This window comes from Protopterus annectens, chromosome 1.part0 (genome assembly GCF_019279795.1).
Source record: "Protopterus annectens isolate FY-2018-M chromosome 1.part0, PAN1.0, whole genome shotgun sequence".
Classification (NCBI taxonomy): Eukaryota; Metazoa; Chordata; order Ceratodontiformes; family Protopteridae; genus Protopterus; species Protopterus annectens.
In genome coordinates this window covers 1,933,900,004-1,933,921,905 of record NC_056725.1, presented here as the reverse complement: position 1 = coordinate 1,933,921,905, position 21,902 = coordinate 1,933,900,004, and the positions used below count along the sequence as shown (strand labels likewise).

At 42.4% G+C, this 21,902-nt stretch overlaps 1 protein-coding gene across 1 annotated transcript in view; it reads right to left on the bottom strand.

The window, feature by feature from the left end:
• The window catches only part of AMACR (alpha-methylacyl-CoA racemase), an 832,230-nt gene that overhangs the window by 669,278 nt on the left and 141,050 nt on the right, over positions 1–21,902 (bottom strand). The gene's annotated exons all lie outside the window — the stretch shown is intronic.

Sequence of the window (21,902 nt, the reverse complement as noted above, 5' to 3'; positions counted from 1 at the left end):
AAAGCTTTGCAGTAAACATTGTTTTTTGTCTTTTGGTATTGGATTCTCGAGTCTGAATTCTGTTAGTGCCAGCTCAAAGGTGACTGATTTATGGTCAGATTTAACTAATAAGGGTCCAAAGGTTGTGGCAGTGCATCTGTTTGACATGTTAGTGAGGACCATGTCTAATATGTTTGTTCCTCTTGTCGAGGTATGAACAATTTGCTCCAGGGCACTTGAATTAACAAAGTGAGGAACTTTTGCACTAGGGAGTTAGGGTTATTGTAGGTTTGCCCGTTGAAGGGAAAATTGAAATCCCACATAACAGACTGTTCAGTAATATTTGGTTGTCTCCAGGTTGGTCAAGTAGGCTTCATGCGCATCATGACCCATGGAGAGGGATCTATAACTGGCTATGACTTGAATAGGGGTCTTACCCACCATAACTTGAACTTAAACTGGATAACTCCAAGGAGTTACTCCAACTAGATGGGCGGTGAACTTGTATATACAGAAACCTCACCTCCTCTGGTTCTCACATGTTTGTTTTGCGGTCTGAAGGTGTGGAAGGCATTGTAGCCTTGCAAGGCTGGGGTAGTCTCTGAGGCCTTGAACTAGGTTTCTGTGACTGTACACATCTACATCTTCCAGTGACAGAAGTGCTTCCAGGGTGTGCAGTTTGTGGTTCAAGCTCTTAGCATTTAGCAGCATGACCCTTATTTTGTTATGATTGGCAAATTTCACATTGGTAAGTCTGTTAGAGACCTTGCCTAAAAAAGGCACTATAGGAGAAGCAAGAGCCTTTGCCAGCAGCCAAAAGCCTAGTGGTGCCAGGTGAAAACCATCTCTAGCAAAGCAGGGAGGTTGGTCAACCATGGCTTCTCAGGCTGACAGGAACTGGACCTCCTTTGAATGACATCAAATGCTAAGCCAATTACTGAAATCAGTCATTTTTATGTTTATACTGTGGCATCATTCTAGGTGAGGGTTGTATGCTGCTGAAGGCTAGGGACACACCTGCCTGGGACACATACTCAGAGAGCTCAATTATGTCTCTCTTCATATAGTCCAGTGAGATACGTCTCGGGTCGTTCACTCCAACATGAACTATGACAGAGTCACAATGGTACTTGTTGCTGAGAGACCCGAGTGCATATATAATATGATGAATCCTGGCACTAGACAGGCAGCTGACCATGACTTTCTCCTTGTCCAACCTGGTGAGTGGGACATCTGTATGACTCACTATGGACTCTCCAATGTCAAGAAAATTTGTTTTTTTGAGTGTTTCACCTTGCGGGCTTGGTTGGTGAGACACTGGTGTTGCTGTGTGTCATTGGTGCTGTGGGAACTGCGTTAGTTGGAGCAGTCTTGTGTTTTGAAGGTCCCTGGTGTTTCTGTAAGTTTTTTGAGAGAACCTTTGCATATGTTGATTTTTGTGTTTGATGCTTACTATGTGTATGAGTAGTGGTACTATGTGCATGAGTAGTGGTGGGTGGGTTGACAGCCTCTTCAGTGTCACTGTTTCGAGTGCAAATGAGCATGGATTCAAGATTCTTGGTGTGGATACATCTCTCACACTCTGTACTAGATTGAGCTATTAGTAGAGGGTTGTCAGTGTACATGAGGCAATTGTTACACTGCCTCAAGAGACCCAAGTCAACAAGGATGGCAGGAGAGACAAGGGTAGTCCAACTGTCCATAATGCTAGTTTGAAGACTTATCACAAAGGGGGGATTTTCAGGATCGATCAAGGATGAGCTCAGTGACTTGATATTTCTTTTTGGGGGGGGGTTGTTAGTGCTTTAACAAGTTACAGCTCACTAGCAGTATTTCTTTGACCAGAAAAATACTAAGGTTAAGGGCTACACTAATGTGCTCCAGCTGTATCTAAGGGAAAAATTGTTAAATTTATCTGTCTTTCTATGGTGCACAATTGCGCAGTAGGCTGCTGCGAGATACTGCACAATGTGAAAACAGAAACCTGCTTAAATGCAAGACATAAATGCCAGAATGACAAAAACTTTAGAAAGACTTAGAAGGACCAATGAGGATGCTTACTAAAATCCCTAGACCAACTACTCTTCACCAGACAGGTTCCAATCAGCACATCTCTCTCACTAGAGTGCAGAAGGGCCCTTTCCAATCAAAGATGGCCTGGAAAATGTGCTCAGAACAAAGAGCCACTACAAAGAAACCAAGATGCAGGAAACCTGTATCTGGACTATGCTACAGCTACTCGCTACCCTAGTATTGGCAGAAAACACTAGACAATGTTTAACACAGCAGCCTCACTGGTGAACAGTCTCCATCCACAGGATTCCATCCCTGCCGTGCTCAATGTTAAACAAAACCCAGACAGGATAAAGCTGTTTAATAACTGCTGTTTAATCATAGGACCTGCCTCTGATCATCAGGAGTGGGGCGTACTGCAACGCAACTGTGGTCCCACTTCACAGGCGGTGCCCCCACCAATCCCTGGATTACCATATCATTAGAAAGCCTTCAAGCCTTAAAGCCATGGAGAGGGAGGATCATAATCATAAAATAAAAGAAAGACAGAATTTTTAGAGACTTGGATCCATCCCAGTTTTGCTTTGTCAAAGCAGAGATCATGCTTCTAAACTTGGTTGACTTTTTGAAACAGTCACCGCCATGTCAGACTCAAGTTAAATGCCAAAAATGCATAGGTCATACCTTCGGGAAAAACAAGGTTACCATCAGACCAATGATTGAGTACAATGCCCCCATTCGATCAAACCCAGATTTGATGAATCTTGACCAATGGATGAACCTATGAACCTATGAACCTATGAACAGCTAACAAATCAGTTATTTTAACCAGTGAAAAAAAAGTAAAAGGAAAAAAAAAAAAAAACAAAAAAAAGAGCTTTGCAAACAGAAAAAACAAGCATATATGCCCTCCCTACCCTGATATTATGGACTAAGACTAAGTGGTGTACATATATGCTTCTAGAATACATGGCCCTCTGCTTCTATTATTGCATATCACTCCACAGTGGTAGAAGCCATCATTTAATAGTAGCAGTGTTATGAGTATTGAGGTAGAAGACCATATAAATATTAAGAATAATTTCTGCAGGAAATCATACATGGGATTTCAAATTAAGCCACAGAGATCGATGCCAGGAATTTTCAGCATCTGGGTATCCCTATGATGTGTATCTGTGATCTCAAATGATGGCTATCAGTGGGCACCCCACCTATGAAAGACAGTACGCAACTCAGGTTTTATTCTGTTTTTGCTGTAAATAAGTAAAGCAATCACTTCTGGTTTGTCTTTAGCAGTCTGAAATATTTTCCTAGTTTTAACTCTTCAAATAGAAGTGATAAAATTTATTTTCAACTGAATATGATGAAAGACATACTCTGAGAAAGTCACCAAGAAGTGTTCTGTAACCCTCAAACTGCTCCCCCCCCAACCAATGATGCACTCCTTGTGGAGCTGATAGTTTACAAGGCTTGGTATTCTTCCAAGTCCTACGTAAATTTTTTTTGCAGCAATGATTTTTATGAAATACATAGAAGAGTTGTGTGATATACTCACCAGCACACTAGTTCTACAAATGAAAAGATTAGTGCTGCAGGACAATGCTCCATGCCCGCGATACTGGTCATTATTTTTGATCTAGTAGCAATATTGTGTTGTTATGTGTGTGTGTGTGTGTGTGTGTGTGTGTGTGTGTGTGTGTGTGTGTGTGTGTGTGTGTGTGTGTGTGTGTGTGTGTGTGTGTGTGTGTGTGTGTGTGTGTGTGTGTGTGTATATATATGAATGTACTTCTAAACATAGAAGCACACAAATCTTGAATGGCTAATGATCAATCCTGAATGACTGAAAGCCAAAACAATGAAAAAACAGAATACTTATGTTTTTTGCAGGGGCACAAGCCCTCCCTGCACCCCCACACACACATATATATATATATATATATATATATATATATATATATACATACTAAGAAGAAACTTAGCAATGTGGAAGGTGTGAAGTTCACTCCTTGAATTGTTATGCATCTAGTTCACTAATAAAAATTGAACTGTAAAATGTGTACCACAAAATAATAAAATAGAAAACAGTAGGCAGTCCACAGTTGAGTTAAAAATGGACCATCCTTTTTATTGAAACACACAAACAAGCAATCCTAGATGAATATAATTAAAAGCATCACAAACATTCATTATTTTTATATAATCAGGTTATTTGAAGCAAGAGTGGTTACAGGGGGTGGTTCTGTTAAGAGCAATAAAAGCAATAAACTCATTGCTTTAACCAAGTCCCCCTTCCCCCTTAACACCATAGTGTAAACTCAGACTGTGCTACCTTAGAACTGAAACCAAACAGCTAGCGACAAAGTAAAATATATAACATAAGAACAGTTTGTTAAGGCTAATCTACTAATCCAAACTTTATTAATTAAAAAACTAACTAACAAAATGACTAACTAATTAACTAACAAAAAGATTGACCATGAGACATCTATCAGAATAACTATTAATACTTATGAAATGAAACACTTAAAGATCGCTTTCATACCAAATAAATATTTCATCAGGTTTATGTGTAAAAACATATCATAATATACATTTCATAACATATCATAATAATCAACCTCTTAGAACTCCATTCTTAAATACCCTGAGGCAAGGCATTTTATTCAAGCTTTTTCTCACCTTTATAGATTGATTATTTTGGGCACAGACTGCAGTGCTTGGCTCACCCCCATTCCCACCCATCCCCTCTTTCCTCTAACTTATACCTACCTTACCACACCTCCTCCCCCTCTCCACCTATCCACTTCAAAGTCCTCTAACCCTCTCCTCACTGCCACCCTCTCCACCTTCTCCACCTCTATCCTCTCTACACTACCATTCACATCCTCTCACCTCTCTCACCCAACCTTATTACGCACCATGCACTATCTCAACTGCATACTAACAAATACTCTTGTATTTCTCGCACTCCTTCTCCCACGATATCACCTCACTACACATTTACCACATAATGCACACCCATTCTCCAACACTGCCAAGAACTACCACCAACCCACCATCACATACTTTCTCTGATATTTGGCCACAATTACTTAATAACTCTACCCACCTACTTGCTCCCTTCAAACTCTTGGAAACCTCTTATCCAACTGCCCCTGCATACAGACACACAAAATTAACAACCAAGCTAACTCTTCTCATACCACACTCTAGCATAACAACTAAACTGCGTGCCAACATCCACCCCAACCCAGGTCCAAATATCACTCCCTCTCCTGCACATACCTCATCTTTCTCTGCTCTTTCTCACATACACTCCCATCCCTACCCCCAACTCCCAAAAACATCAAACTCTGACCTGCTATTCACCAATTTTAACCTCCATAGCATAGTTAACAAAGCTAGTGAATTCCAAGCCACCTTAGATACCTACTTCCCTGACATAGCAGTTATAACAGAAACCTGGTTAAAGCCACACATCAAAGACAATGAATTTACCCCTAATGGCTATAAAATTATTAGACTAGACAGAATAAACAAAAAGGGTGGTGGTGTAGCTGTACTGTTTAAGGACAACCTTAAAGTTGAACATCTCCAATGCACCCCTCCCCAACCTTCCCAACACTGAGATTCTAACTACACATCTAAACATAAACCCAAACAAATCAATAATAATCATAGCTTCCTACCTCCCTCCCGGCAACAACCTACCCATCATTAAAAATCTCCTTTCATGGACTTCCTTCAAAATCAACCAAGAAATAAGAAGTTATGTACTCACCATAACGTTCCATCTGAGTAGGTAAACTTCATTTGTCTGCAACCTGTGGGATACAGATCCGACCTCGGATCCGAGCCGGCAAACTTACAGAGCTTAGATCCAAGCTCCTAGCTCCTCCCCTTACCCATAATCCCCTGCCAACCCTGACTGACCTCAGATCAAGTTTGCCCATAAGCACTATAGTGGATAACTAACTACATTATCAGAATGGCACATCACTATATGACATGAAACACATCTGAAGGTCAGGGGGACGGAGGGGGGGGGGCGGTTGCAGACAAATGAAGTTTACCTGCTCAGATGGAACGTTATGGTGAGTACATAACTTCTTAATATGAAGTAGTTAACTTCATTTGATCTGCAACCTGTGGGACGGAGTCCCCAGCTACCTAAACCTTGGGCGGCCTTCATGGAAGGATATTCCGGAGCACTGCGGAGCCAAAAGAAGTTCTCCCTCTGGAGGTAATGTCCAATTTATAATGACTGATGAAGGTATGAGATGAGGCCCAAGTGGCTGCTGAACAGGTATCATCCAAGGAAACCCTGGATTTAAAGGCGGCAGATGTAGCCATAGCCCTAGTTGAATGGGCATGAACTCCTTGAGGTGCGGGCCTGCCAGAATTTTGATACGCTGTAATGATACACTGTGAAATCCATCTCGATAAGAAAACCTTCGAGACCGGTTTACCTAGATTAAATTTGGCAAAAGAGACAAACAACTGATCAGATTTTCTATGACCAGATTTCCTATGAATGTAAAATCTAAGTTGTCTGTGCACGTCCAAAGAATGTAGTCTGTACTCCCCTTTGTTCTGGTAGTTAGGAAAGAAGACCAGCAAATTGATAGATTGGTTAATATTAGATTCAGAAACTACCTTCGGGAGGAAGGAGGGATTGGTCCTGAGGTAAACCCTATCCTTGTGAAAGGCTAAGTATGGAGGTTTCACAGAAAGAGCTTGCAATTCAGATACTCTCCTGGCTGAAGTAATAGCCACAAGAAAGGCTGTTTTCCAAGACAAATATTTGAGGTCTACTGAAGATGCCACTTCGAAGGGAGGGGCTGTCAGGGCTTGTAATACCAAGGTCAAATTCCATGGAGGTACCGCTTCCTTTATTGGAGGTCTAAAAAGAAAGGTGCCCTTTTGGAACGTTTTGCACAATTTTGTAGTAATCAAAGGGCCCATTTCAGTACCTACGTGGTAATGAGAGATAGCTGCTAACTGAACCTTAACCGTAGAACAGCTAGCTCCGTCATTAAAAAGACCTGAAAGAAAGTCCAGCACCGCAGGCAAGGGGGCTGTAAAAGGGTCCAAATGATGGCGTTCTGCCCAGATAGAGAAACGCTTTCATTTACTACCACAGACCTGCCTAGTAGAGGGCTTGTGCACTGCTACTAGGATAGTTTTAACTGGAGAAGAGATACCGGGAGTCCTAGCTACAAGTGGAACTGGAGCAGCCAAGCCATAAGCTTGAGGCTGGCCAGGTCGGGAAGTGGGAGCCCCTGGGGGTGGGAGATTAGATCCGGAAGGGGATCTAGAATCCAGGGCGGATTCACTCGATGAGACCAGAGGTAAGGGAACCAAGCTTGGCGAGGCCAGAATGGGGCAATGAGGATCATCCTGCTCCCCAACCGACTAGCTTTCTGAAGAAGTTTCAGCATGAGGGGAAGAGGAGGGTAGACATAGAGAAGACCGGGTGGCCAAGCATGCACCGAGGTGTCCCTCGGGGCTTCCCCGGCAGGGGGAATGAGAGCGAAGTAATTGTTGCATTTCGTGTTTGAGGGAGAAGTGAAAAGCTGCCCCCAAACGGCAAAAATTCGACTCGCTACTCGAGGATTGAGGGTCCACTCGTAAGGTGAAAGGATGGTGCGACTCAGTCTGTCCGCCAGGATGTTGGTCCGTCCCGGAATGTGCATTGCAATGAGAAAGCGGTTGGTGGAGATCGCCCATTCCCACACTTTCATGGCTTCTCGACAGAGTGGGTAAAACCTGGTTCCCCCTTGTTTGTTGATATACCATACCACAAACATACTGTCTGTCTGCCTGGATTGCAATTGTTCCTACAGGCAGAAGGCTCTGAAGTGCTTGCAACGACAACAGCACTGCCCTCACCTCTAGAACATTTATGTGCAATAAAGTCTCCAAATCGTTCCACATGCCTTGGACCATCCTGCTCGAATAATGACCCCCCCACCCAAGACGAGAGGCGTCCACGGTCACCGTGGCGAGAGGGGGGGCCGTGGCAAAGGGGCGTCCCACCTGGAGGTTCGGCGATTGTAGCCACCAAACGAGAGCCCTCTTGCAGGCCCTGCTGAGAGAAATGGGGTGACTCAGGGGGTATTGATGAAGGGACCATTGGACTTGGAGAGTCCATTGTAAAATCCTCATGTTCAGACGCGCCATGGGAAGAAGGTTTATAGCGGCTGCCATGGACCCCAGGGCCCTCAGAACCAATCCCGCCGGAGGTTTTGCCGCACATGTGCCCTCAAAGTGTGCAACCGGTCGGGAGTTAAGAAGACTAGTTGCCTGTTGGTGTCCAGTCTGGCCCCGATAAAATCTATCACCTGAGTCGGGGTGAGAGAGGACTTGTCCGAGTTTATAGTGATCCCTAGTTGCGGAGCAAGGTTGAGAAAGTAGTCCTTGGCTAAGCATAGTAGATGCCTTGTCGGGGCGGTGAGGAGTCAGTCGTCCAGGTACGGGAAGACCTGCATTCCCTGGAGTCTCAGGTGGGCCGCTATCACTGCTAATACCTTGGTGAACACCCTGGGGGCTGAGGTGAGACCAAAGGGGAGGACCCTGAATTGATAATGACTGGCTCCCAGCCGGAAGCGGAGAAACCTCCTGGACCGTTCGTCCATCAATATGTTGTAGTACGCGTCCTTGAGGTCTATGGAGCACATCCAGTCATTCTCTCGCAAGAGGGGGAGAACAGATTGAAGAGTGACCATCCAGAACTTTTCTTTGATTACTGACAGACTTAGTAGGGAAAAATCGAGGATGGGCCTTAGGTCCCCAGTCTTTTTTGGCACCAAAAAGAACCTGGAGTAGTAACCCGATCCGGACTGGCCTGGGGGGACGTGCTGGATGGCTCCTTTTTCTAAAAGCAGGCGAATTTCCGCAGCTGCTGCCTCCCTCTGATTGGGTGGAACATCGGGGAGGTGTCCGGGGGTGTCGGGAATGTAGGAAAAGGGAATTCTGTATCCTCTGGATATGATACAAAGCACCCAGCAGTCTGTTGTAATGGACTCCCAAGCTGCCAGGTGCTTTGAGAAACGCCCCCCGACTGCCTCCAGAGTGGAGCAGTCGGGCAACCCTTCAGGGTTGCTGTGTGGGCCGATCAGAGAAGGCTTCTCTGGACCCAAAGTTCTTTGGGCCCCCTCTGCATCTAGGGCGGCGTCCACCCTGTCCTCCTCTGCCGCAGAAGGACTGGGAGTCCGGAGCGGACTGGGATTGTTGCGACTTTCAGAACCACATCTTCTTCTGTCCCTTTTGGTTCTTGGAGAAGGACCTCTGGGGAGCAGAGAAGCGGACTCCGATGGCAGACAACGTCTTCCCATCCTTTTCGCTCTGGACCAAAGTCTCTCGAACTGTCTTGCCAAATAGGGCAGAACCATCAAAGGGGGCATTCGCAAAGGACGTCTTGAAGGGTTCCACGAAATCACAATGTCGGAGCCAGGCCTGGCGCCTCATAACTAGGCCTGCTCCGCTGGCTCTAGCGGCTCCCTCTGTAGCATGGGATAAAAGCCGCATAGAGGTGTTGGATATAGATCTAAGAGTGGCCATGCGAGTAGAGTACAACTGTTTGTCCTCCCCCAACATGGACTCCGGGGACGATGCAAGCGTACTCTTTGATAAGGTCTCGCTGCAGTCGAATCACATGTGCCATGTAGTTCAGGGACCTTACAGAGAAGGTCACTGAACTAAAGACCCGCTTTCCGAGATGGTCCATCGAGTGCGACTCCTTGCTCGGGGGATAGACCGAGGGACTCTCTTGGGCTAACTCCCTCTTGGTGGCTGCCGCCACCAACATGGCATCTATGGGGGGTCCCTTGCTCCAATGGGATTTCTCTGCCGGAGGGCTCAGGATCTTGTCAGGACGTTTGGGGACTGGCTCCACAGTGTCTGGCTCCTTCTACGCCCTAGTGGTGATAAGGTCCACTAAGGGGTCGGCTGGAGGGGACACCCAAGAGGTAGATGGGCCTGCTTCGAATGCCTCCAGGAACACGGATTCGTCCGAAGAAGCCTTGGGGGCAGACCACCCCTCTCTTATCCTAAGCATTTCCATGATGTCTCCTTTGAGACATCCTCGGGGGGTTTCCTTGATGGATGGATCGGAGCCGGCGCCGAGACCATCGGATCCAAAGGGCCAGTGTGCTCCGACCTGGACGGAGCCGAAGGCACACCAAACCCCTCAGATCCAAAGCTCAGAGCACGGCTCTGAGAGCTCGGATCCGACAAGGACGGATCCGGTAAACTCGAAGGAAGAGTCGGAGCCGAAGTACCAGATACTGTTGGCGCCGATCCACCCCCGGCTCCAATGCTGCCCGGCTCCAAGCACTCCGAACCCGGGAAGCGGGTCAGAGAAGGAGCTATCGGGGCAAAGAAGGGTGTTGATCTCCCCCCCGGAGGGGGGTGGGAGGCAGGAGCACTCCCATCTGCATTTGGGCCTGGATGAACCTTCGCATTACTCGGTCCAAATCAGCTTCAGAAAGGCTATGAGTTGATCTCGACGAAGCCACCGAGGCTGGCCGGGAGTGCCGCCTCGATGACCTTGATGGAGATCGGGTCTCCTCCTCCTTGGGTCCCAGTGAGGAGCATGGAGACCGGAGCCGAGAAGGATGAGACCTGGAAGCCGTGGAGGGAGAAGCCCGCTTAGCCGGGGGGGGCCAAAGCCGAGGCCTCGGCCTGCCGCTTGTGGTGCTTCTCCCTCCGTTTTTCTCTCCTGGCCGCCCTCTCCTCCGGCACTGAAGCAGGAGATTGCGTCCTGGCCGGGGGGAGGGAGGCAGGAGTGGCCGCCACTGAAGCCTGGGAGGAGGCCACAGAAGCACAGGAGGCCGAGGCCGAAGCCGAATCCGGGGACAAAAGTCTGGCCAGGATCAGCTTAGACCTCTGGTCCTTCAGTGCCCTGAGGTTGAAAGCCGCACGGATAGTGCATCCAGAGGAAAGGTGTTCAACCCAAGGCACCGGATGCACCGAGTATGGCCATCCGCCGGGGAGAGCTTATGGCCACACTCGGTGCACTTAGAAAAGATTGGTTTTGGGGCCTCAGACATTCTAAAGAAAACACACTCGTTAGGCCCCAAACACACCACACACAGAACTACGTACCAGCGAAGGGGAGGGAGGGTAAATGTAACTAAAAAGATTTAACTACAAGGACTTAATCAAAGGGAAACCTAACCAGAACACACTCGTACACTTAAAAGTAATAGAAAAAAAGTTTTAAACTTCTCACAAACTTTACGAAGACCCTACGAACCAGGAGCTCAAAACCTAGCTGCTGACCAGAAGCGTGGCAAACTAGATCTGGGGTCAGTCAGGGTTGGCAGGGGATTATGGGTAAGGGGAGGAGCTAGGAGCTCAGATCTAAGCTCTGTAAAGTTGCCGGCTCGGATCCGAGGTCGGATCCGTATCCCACAGGTTGCAGACCAAATGAAGTTAACTACTTCAGATCAATTATTCTAGGTGATTTCAACTTTGATTGGCAAACATGTACATCAAATAACCCATCTAATTTCCTCAATCTATACAACTTGACACAGACCATTTACTGCCCAACTCGCATAGACAAACACTCCAAGAAACAGTCTACATTAGACTGCATACTAACCAACAAACCCAACCTTAGTTATATAGCAGGCTGCCTTCCCGACTCACTCAGCGACCACTCCCCTACCTTTCTATACAGGAAACATGTACATACACAAGGTAACATCTCCTACAACTACATCCGTTGCAAAAAAGTTTCTCCCCCTCAATGTTTAACCTGATTCTTCAACAACATGACTGGATCCGACTTAGATACCTTCAGCTAGACCTTGCAGTACAGTTCTTCAACAGCACCTTCCTTAACATCCTCAACAATCTAGCCCCTATAAGAAAAGGATGGGTAAATTCTAAGCCTCTGCCCTCACACGTTTACTTAAACAAAGAGACAGAGCCTGGACAGAGTACCATACCACCAAAAACATATCTAACCTAACTATTTATAAACAATTAAAGAATCAAGCTAAAAAACAAATCAAATTAGACAAGCAAGTGTACTTCCAAACCTGCCAACACCAACACCAAAGCAACCCCCGTAAATTCTGGAATAGCATAAACCACCATTTAAGCCCAGGCCACTCCACTCTCCTACCCCTACCTCAGTAACCACTAATAAATCAGATATCATTGCAACCCAAATTAACTCCCACTTCATAAATTCCATAACCTCCCTACTAGGCAACCAACTTAACACTCCTCTCACTCTTCCTACCTCTACTCCTTATAATTCCAACTCCTTTTGCTTCTCTCCCATTCAAACTAGCTACATAAGCGCTCTCATAGCCAAACTTAAACCCTGCTGTCTGGCTGCTTATCAACTCCCAAATGACTTTCTAAAAACTGCAGCCCCATCTATAGCTTATCCCATATCCATCCTGATCAATTGCACTATTTCCAAACACTATATCCCAAACTCTATAGAAAATATCCCACATCATCCCGGTCCATAAAGGTGGTTCTTCCAAAGAGATAAACTACCTCCCCATTGCCATTCTTTCCCCCTAGCAAGAAACTTAGAAAAATGCATCCACAAACAGCTCCTTACCACCTCCTCTCTAACAATCTCTTATACAGTTCACAACATGGTATTAGACCCAGACATAGTACCTCCACTGCTCTAATCTCTTTTATAAACACCATTTATCATCTCCTAAATGAAGGCTAAGCAGTCTCCTCCATCTTTCTAGACATGTCAAAAGCCTTTGACACAGTCTCCCATCAACTTCTACTCACCAAACTCTCAACAAACAACATCAGCTCAGCCACTCTGTCCTGGTTCCTCAGCTATCTTTCCAATTGGCAGCAGGCCACCAAATAGCAAAACACTCTTTCCCCCTTCTCCCAATCACTGTTAGCATGCCCCAAGGTTCAATACATGGCACTCTCCTCTTCATATTATTCACAACGACCTCAGCTCTGCAACCAATCAAGCCACCACTGTCCAGTACGCCAAAGATGCTACCCTTATATGCTCTGCCCCCTTACCCCAGGAACTTCAATTAAAAATGCAAAAATGCAAACAGTCTTTCAAAGCATAGAACAATACCTATCAGAACAGCAACTAATTCTCAACCCTAATAAAACCAAATTAATAATCTTCAAAAATAAAAAAATCCAAACCTTCTCACACCCCTCTTACAATACGCTCATCAAACGGAACCATTATCGAACCCACAACTCATACTAAACTCCTAGGCATCACTATTGATGAGAATCTAACCTTTGCAAAACATGTCTCTCTGACTATCAAAAAAGTCCACAGAAAGCTTGGCACCATATACAGGGCCAGGCCATATCTTACCCACAATGTCAGGCTTGCCACTGCCCATTCTCATCTGCTTTCTATTCTCCTCTACAGATCCCATATTCTCACAAACCTTCACAAATCTGAACTAAACAAGCTAGAATCATGCTATCACAAAATTGCTAAGTTTGCCATGAATGCCCCACACAAGACCCATCACCATACTGTGCTCTCTCAACTAAAATGGCTAGAACTCCCCAACCTTCTAGCTCACAACCAACTAATAATAGTCCATAGGTTAATCCACCAACTCTCTAACTGTCCTGCCCTCTCCAGTACAGTCCAACCCTCACTCAACCCCAGGTTCCTCAGATCTTCCAATAAACTCATACTAAAGGTCTCCCCTTCCCACAACCATCATGGGAACTGCCTTTATTCCAATAAAATTACCAAACTTTGGAATACTCTCCCTCCTTCAAGCAATAAAAAGCTACACAATCATGAGTTCAAACAACAACTACTCAACCACCTTGCAAATAATTGGCTCTGCTCCTGCCTGACCCCTGGTTAAATCCACTAATGCTCTTCCCACCCCTTTCCCACAGCTACAGCTTCTCAAAGTTTCCATCAATCCAAACTTTCTCTCTATCCCTCCTTTCAAATTGGTGTTTTTGGCTTCTCTCTTAAGTTATTATTTAAACATGTCCGTCCTGCAGAAATCTCAAACTTTCTGAACTAGCAATAACATCTTGTGTAACATGTATTTTGTATATACTATAATTTGTACTGGCCATTACTTAAGTTTTGTACTATGTTGAGTGTTGTTTAATTTCATATCAGTACTGTTAAATGAATTACTGCTATTTTCTACTCTAAGAATATATTGTACTATTTTTTGTGCTTTTCTTCCCGAGCCTCCACTGAAAACGGGCTCCCAACCCAGTCGGACTATCCCGGTTAACAAATGTAATAAATAAATATATAAAATAAAATATTAATGAACATGTATATAAGTCTACAAGTGAACACCTAAGTAAGCTGAAAACCATAGCTATAATTGCTAAGGTGGCAATACAGTGAAAAATGTTAAAAATAAAACATTAAGGCTGTGAGGATCTATTCAAGTGTGGCATCTAAGAAAGCACTCCGTTTGAATGAGTAAAAGTGCACACAAGAGTATTAGAAAAGAGCACCAGTGTCAGCCATTTTCATTGTAAAATATTTACAATGTTTGATATTTGTTTATAACAATATTAGCATGTGTAATATCAGTATATAATGTCAGCATTAATCAGTCTCATATCAGACTTTTAATTGTCTTTTAAATAGTGGGGCAGTTTTCTGAGTTCTAGTTTACTTTTTATGGAGCGATAACAATTAAGCTCTGGTTTTCTAAATGAGTTCAGTTTCAGCTGCCACAGTAGTTCACGTTTTTCTAAAAGATTAGGGATGTCTCCTTCCAGTTCCAAAAGGTCCACACGATCAATAATTTGAAATATAAAGCCAGTATGTGTACCTTTTGTGAAGCTGCAAGTGCAGAGCCAATGCATTATTCTTGCACTTAGCTCTAATTTGGAAAGACTGACAGAAATCCTTCTTTTAAGTCTGTTGAGCATTTTCCCCACATAAAATGCTTCACAATCATTGCAGCTTGCCCTGTAAACCACCTGCATTGAGTTACAATCACCCCCTGCTTTGATTTTAATCAATTTCATTAAATAAGGGCAGAAAAACATGTCTCCCTCCTTTATGTGCTGACAAAAGGCAGTTGACCCCGCACTTACTGGTGCATGTAACCAAAGGTCTGGGCCCACCTTCAACCCAACTCCTGATGTTTCTGGCTTTCCTATACACAAAGGAAGGAGCTTGTCCAATGATGTTCATTAAATATGAGCTTTTGGTAATTATGGCCCAGTTCCCTCGAATATTATTTATTTATTTTACATTTGTTGACCGGGTTTGTCCAACTGAGCCGATAGCCCTTTTTCAGCAGAGGCCCAGGGAGAAAAGCTCCACAATTTTACAATAAAAGTATATAACAGAAGTAGTATACAGAAAAGCTTCTCAATTTTACAATAAAAGTATAAACAGAAGCACTAAACAATACAATTCTGGCAATAAAACAAAAATTCCAAAACATCAGTTGTTATTAACATAAGTTCTGATTGAGGAAAGAAATGAAAATACACAACTTGAATAGCTATCTAAGAAGGTTAACTTTTATGAGACTGAAATGACAAGTAACAGCCTAGATAAGGAGGCTAAAGAGAATTAACAGATAAATAAAATTAGAGACCTGAAAAGGGGTAGGCAGTGGTCTGTCTTTGGAAGAGGACGGTAAATTATGGGGCGAGTACAGTGGCAGAACCAGTGACTTTTTAAGTATACTTTGGTGACCGCTTTTATTTCATTGAGTTGTTTGAGTGACCTAATTTCTAATGGCAGTTTATTTCAAGAAATGGTAGGATGGTAGCTATACAGGTTGCATCCAATTTTGGTCTTGGGTTTATAAACTTGTAGTAGGTCCTGGTCTGAGCTACAGAGAGACCTAGTGGGAGAATATTGAGAGATGAGAGGAGATAAATTAGGACAGTAAGATGGAGATGGCTGGTATAGGATAGCGAGAATAATCTGGAGCTGAGAGAGGAGAAGCTTGTGAGGTAATTCTAGCCAGTTTAAGTATTTTAGCGATAGATAATGATGAGATTTATAGGTTTGGTGTGCTGCGAATGTGGCCACCTTGTTGTATGTAGATTCTAATTTAGCTAGGAGTGAGGAGTTGAGATTTGTGAATATTTGAGAGCTGTACAACAGGTTGGGTAAGGGGTAAGCATAAGAGAGGGTTACTTTTGCTTTGTTAGTGAGGAACTTTTTATTTCTGTATAGGAGGCCAAGTTTTTGATGAGTCTTCCTAATACAATTACTTACGTGCAAGTGGAACTTAAGTTGGTCATTTTGAATGACACCTAAAGGTTTTGTGCTAGATTCCACAATGATAGGACAGACAGTACAGAGAATGTGGACTTAAGGTAGTTAACATTTTTGGACAGAAAGAGTAAGTGTTTTTTTTTTTTAGGGTTCAGAATAAGCAGGTTGTTAGACAGCCAGGTTTCAACTGAGTTGAAGGATGTCTGAGTAGCTGAGATAAGATCAGAGGGAGTGTCTGTGATGGTGATAACTGTAGAGTCATCTGGGTATTGTACAAGGGATGACTGAAGGCAGGAAGTATACAGTAGACTAGTAAAGATATTGAAAAGCAATGGGCCAAGAACAGATCCATGAGAGGCACCCATTTTAACTGAGAGAGGAGGGGAGAGAGCAGAGAGCCATCTCATTGATTGTACTCGTCAGTGAGATAGCTTGAAAACCAGTCAACAACAGTAGTAGAGAAGTTAAGGTTAGTCAGTTTGTTCAGGAGAAGAGAGTGGTAGACAGTATTGAAAGCTTTTGAAAGGTCGAAGAATAAGCAAGAGACAAGTTTGTGTTATCTCTGGCCAGAGAAATAGTGTTAATGAAGGATATGAGGGCAGTAGTAGTGCTATGTTTTGGGCGAAAGCCATATTGTGTGGATGTGAGCAGGTTTTCCTGTAGTAGGTGTTGCATGACTTGCTTATGTATGCATTTTTCCAATACTTTCGAGAGTGTTGAGATGATAGCAATAGGCCTGAAATTAGTGATTGCAGTGGAGTTACTTCCTTTATATATTGGTAGAGTATAGAATTCTTTCCAGACAGAGGGAACTTTTGATTCAGAGATGGAACGGTTTATCAAAATAGATACAAGGATAGCCAGAGAGTCAGCTGCTACCTGAAGGAAGTAGGGAGGAATATTGTCGGCTGATGTAGAACAGGGTTTTAGTTTGGAGAGTAGAGATTTAATATAGCTAGTAGGTACAGAATTAAGGGAAAATGTGTTAGAAGAGTTTAGAGTAGGAGAGGATTAAGAGGAGTTTATAGTGTTAGCAATAATAATGTTGTGATAGCCAGGAAGGAGACATTTTTCTGCCCTTATTTAAAGAAACTGACTAAAACCAACCCATAAGGTGACTGTAAATCAATGCAGGTGGTTTAAAGGGCAAGCTGCATTGACTGTGAAGCATTTTATTTGAGGAAAATGCTCAGCAGACTTAAAAGAAGGATTTCTGGCCAACTTTCCAAAATTAGAGCTTAGTGCAAGAATAACACACTGACTCGACACCTGTAGCTTCACAAAAGACACACTGGCTTTAAATTTCAAATTACTGATTGTGTGGACCTTTTGCAACTGGAAGGAGACATCCCTAATCTTTCAGAAAAATGTGAACTATTATGGCAGCTGAAACTGAACTCTTTTAGAAGACCAGGGCTTAATTATTATTGCTCCATAAAAATCATACTAGAACTCAGAAAACTACTCCACTGTTTAAAAGACTATTAAAAGTCTGATATGGGACTGATTAATGCTGACATTACATGCTAATATTTGACATGCTAATACTATATATAAAAATGTCAAACACTGTAAACATTTTACAATGGAAATAACTGACACTGGTGCCGTTTTCTGATACTCTTGAGTGCACGTTTACTCATTCAAATGAAGTGCTTTCTTAGTTAGATGCCACACTTCATTCAGATCCCCAGGGCCTTAATGCTTTATATTTTAATATTTTTCACTGTATTTCCATCTTAGCAATTATAGCTATGGTTTTCAGCCTACTATGCTGTTCACTTGTAGATTTATACACATTTTCATTAATATTATTATATGTTTTTTATACACAAACCTGATGAAGTATTTATTTGGTAAGAAAGTGATCTTTGTTAAAAGTCTTTCAGTTTATAAGTATTGATATTTATTCTGATAGATATCTAGTGGTAGATCTTTTTATTAGTTAATTAGATAGTCATTTTGTTAGTGAGCTAGTCTGGATTAGTAGGTTAGCCTTAATAAACTGTTCTAATATTATATATTTTAATTTGTCTCTAGCTTTTTAGTTTCAGTTCTACGGTAGCACAGTCTCAGTTACACTGTAGTCTTAATGGGGAAGGGAGACTTCATTATGAGTGTAGTGCTTTTATTGCTCTTAACAGAACCACACTCTGTAACCACTCCCTTGCTCCAAATAACCTGATTATATATAAATAATGAATGTTTTTGATGCTTTTCATTACACTCAACTTCGATCATTTGTTTGTGTGTTACAATAAAGGATATTCCATTTCTAACTCAACTGTGGACTACCTACTATTTTCTATTTTATTGTTTTGTTGTAGGTATTTTACAATTTGATTTTTATTAGTGAACTAGGTGTGTAGCTTAATTCAAGGAGTGAACTTCACATCCACCACACTGTGAAGTTTCTTCATGGTTTGTTTTTGACCTAGTATAGGTTGCATACTGGGTTTTCTGAGACTTTGAGGGATACCACGGATTTTTCTTTTTGCTAATTATATATATATATATATATATATATATATATATATATATATATATATAACTCAGAGATCATTCTACAGTGGGGAAAGGGCACATTTCCCATTCCCCACTGTGCAACCTTGCATGGACTTAAAAATCAGTAGACATGATCAAATGAGTTTCAATCACTTCTGCTGGTGTTAAAACACATTCAAGATGACGAATGTTTGATTATATGGAGTGATCCAATATACATAAATGAAACCACAAATGTAAGTACATCTATCTACATCTTTGACTACATATGTATAAATATATCATGTATGGTTGTCATTCATTTGGTTGGCAGGGTTTTGAGGGTGTAAAAATGAGTGACAACACAAATGTGTGACTAAACATTGGACTGAAGTCAAGCTTTATATGGTGCAAGTATGTAGGTCTGTGCAGGAAATTTAATTTTTGAATGACAAGTTGGTGGTTGTGAAAATATGCAAGAGTGCATTACAGCAGGTAGTCTGTATATACAAGTGTTCATGGATTAGGGTTAGAGTTTGGTTTACAGAAGTTCACAGGTGCATATGATGATACTAGGCTATTGGCATGGAGGCCCTTATAAGCCTAGCCAAGAAGTTTGCCCATGTTCCCTCAAAAGTCAGCACTATATCTATCTATCTACCTAAGTGGATAGATATAGTGTTGTGCCGGTTTGGTGTTGAGTGTGTTCTGTGTCCATTTGTCTTGATTAGTGGTACTGTTAGGGAAAGGATTTTTAGTACTGTAATATGCACATCTAGGTTTAGTAGGATTCCCAGGATGAAGCCCTGTGCAATGCCACTAGTAAGAAGTTTTTGAGGGGATAACGTTCCACCCAACCTCACAGTACTGGTCCTATCTCTGAGAGACAGCTGGTTATCCAGCATGTAACAAAGGATTAATGTGAAGGAAGTTGAGCTTGCTAATACCCTCAGAGGAAAAATACTGAAGGCTTTAGCCAGCTCAAGATAGAGTGGCCTTTGTCTATGGCTTCAGCAACTCTTTCAAAGAAGCCAACTGGATTAGATAGAATCTCTATCTTTCACGAAAAAGTGGTTAGGATCAAGGGTTTGTAGATTGCCAAAGTCATATATGAGCTTGACTATACTATGAAGCAAACTGTTCTATAATTCAAAGGATCCATGGTTAAGGCTCTGTTGTGGAGAACCACCACCACAGCAATTCTTTAAGTTTCAGCATCATAACCCATGGAGAGGCTGAGCTTATAAAAGGTAAATACAGAATCTATAGGGCTGTATTTAGCACTAACTAGAGGACAGCCTGGCATATTGTAGAGGTCCAGAGGTGTTTTTGGTTTTAGGCAGTTCGGAAAGTACTTTATCAAAAGTGAGGGGGGACTGAATTTTGTTAAATGAGGAGGGGAATGCAGGAGGTTTGGATGGAGAAAAAAGCACAGACGTGTAAGTTGCACTTACTCTTAACAGCAGATGTTTGAATTCATCACTGCTGCTGTAGCATTTAGGCTATATAGGTTGTTTCCATGCCTAGGAAACAACTGGCCAGTTTCACTGCCACCACACCTTCACTCTGACCGCCTAGCCCCAAGGAGTGAACAGCAGTGAGAGAGAGAGAGAGAGAGAGAGAGAGAGAGAGAGAGAGACATGAGCCTAACAATCCTGAGCCAAAAAATAACAACAACAATGAAACATGCAAAGTAGAAACTCAAAGAACTCTACTTTATATCCCAACTACAGCTACATAGGGGGATGGAGGGTGGGTGCAGCTAATGCCGCAGTGAGGAATTTGAATATCTACTATTATGAGGAATGCAGTTTACACAGCTGTGCTATGTTCATCATTGTCACTGCTGCAGTAGCCTTTAGGCTATATGGGTTGATTACCAAAGCCTATCCAACCTGGAAGGAGGAAGGACATGGCTCCAGGAGCCTCCTTAGAATAGTCCTAGCAAAAGTCATCCTGAACCTTGAAAAGTTGTACTGTTTGTAATGTTTTGTGAAAATATGTAAGGAAGCGACAGGCTGCCGCTACAGTCCACCTATTTCCAGTATGTCATCGAAGAAGACAAGGGTCTAGTAGAACGTGCCTTGACACTGCCTGGAATGGATTTGCCATGATGGGGATAACAAAAAACAATAACTGATGACAATTAACTGGAAATTGGTGGTTTAGACACAAGATGTTCCTTTTCTGTCCCATAATAAGAAATGCAAAACTGATTAGCTTTTCTGAAGGACTTAGCAGTGTTAAGATAGTAAATGAGCTGCATATGCATGTCCAGAGTATGCAGAATCCTTTCTTCCTGTTTTTTTAGGTTCTGAGTAGAAAATTGTGAGACTGATGACTTGATTCAAAGTATACTCTGACACCACTCTGGCAAATAAGAAGTCTTTTTTTATTGTTTTTTTTGTTTGCGTTTTGTTTTTAAACAAGAAACATCTTTATTATGACATAGGCAATTATACAATTATATAAACAAAAACAAAAAATAGTGAAATTTTTTTAGTTGCAAACATTATACATCACTTATATTCTATCCAGTCATTTATATTCTGTCCAGTCATTATCAAATGTTACATAGTTCATTCAAATCCTTTTAAACCTCAGTCTTCCTCTAAAATATTATTGTGTGTATTGCTCCCACAATTCCTATTTCTTCTATGTAATTTGCTGCTACCCTTTTCTAAAGATCCCATTTTCAGTTGCTTTGTCTCCGTTACTATATTCACTACTTCTAGTATAGTTGGTTTAGACTTTGATTTCCATTTTCTAGTACTTGCTTTTTTTGGCAGCCACCACAATTAGATTTAGCAAGGCCTTACTATGGCAATTCCAATTCTGTATCATAGCTCAAAAAAATAATTTCCTTAGTTATACCAATTTGTTCATCCAGTATTTCTGATAGAGTAAGCTGCAGGAAATTTTTAAAGTCTGATAATATTACACTACCAAAAATATGGTTCTCAATTACCTTTTTCTTCACTATTACACCTTCAACATTTGCTATCTACCCGAGGAAAAATTCTTTGGAGTCTACTTGGGGGTATAAAAATACCTATGTAAGCACTTCCAAGCAAAGATACTAAATCTTCTAGATTTTGTAACATATTTGGGAGACATACATATCCCCCATTGTTTCTTTGTAAATTGCTTAGCCAGTCTATCTTCCTAATACTTTCTAACATCCTCCGATTAATTCTTACAGTTATCA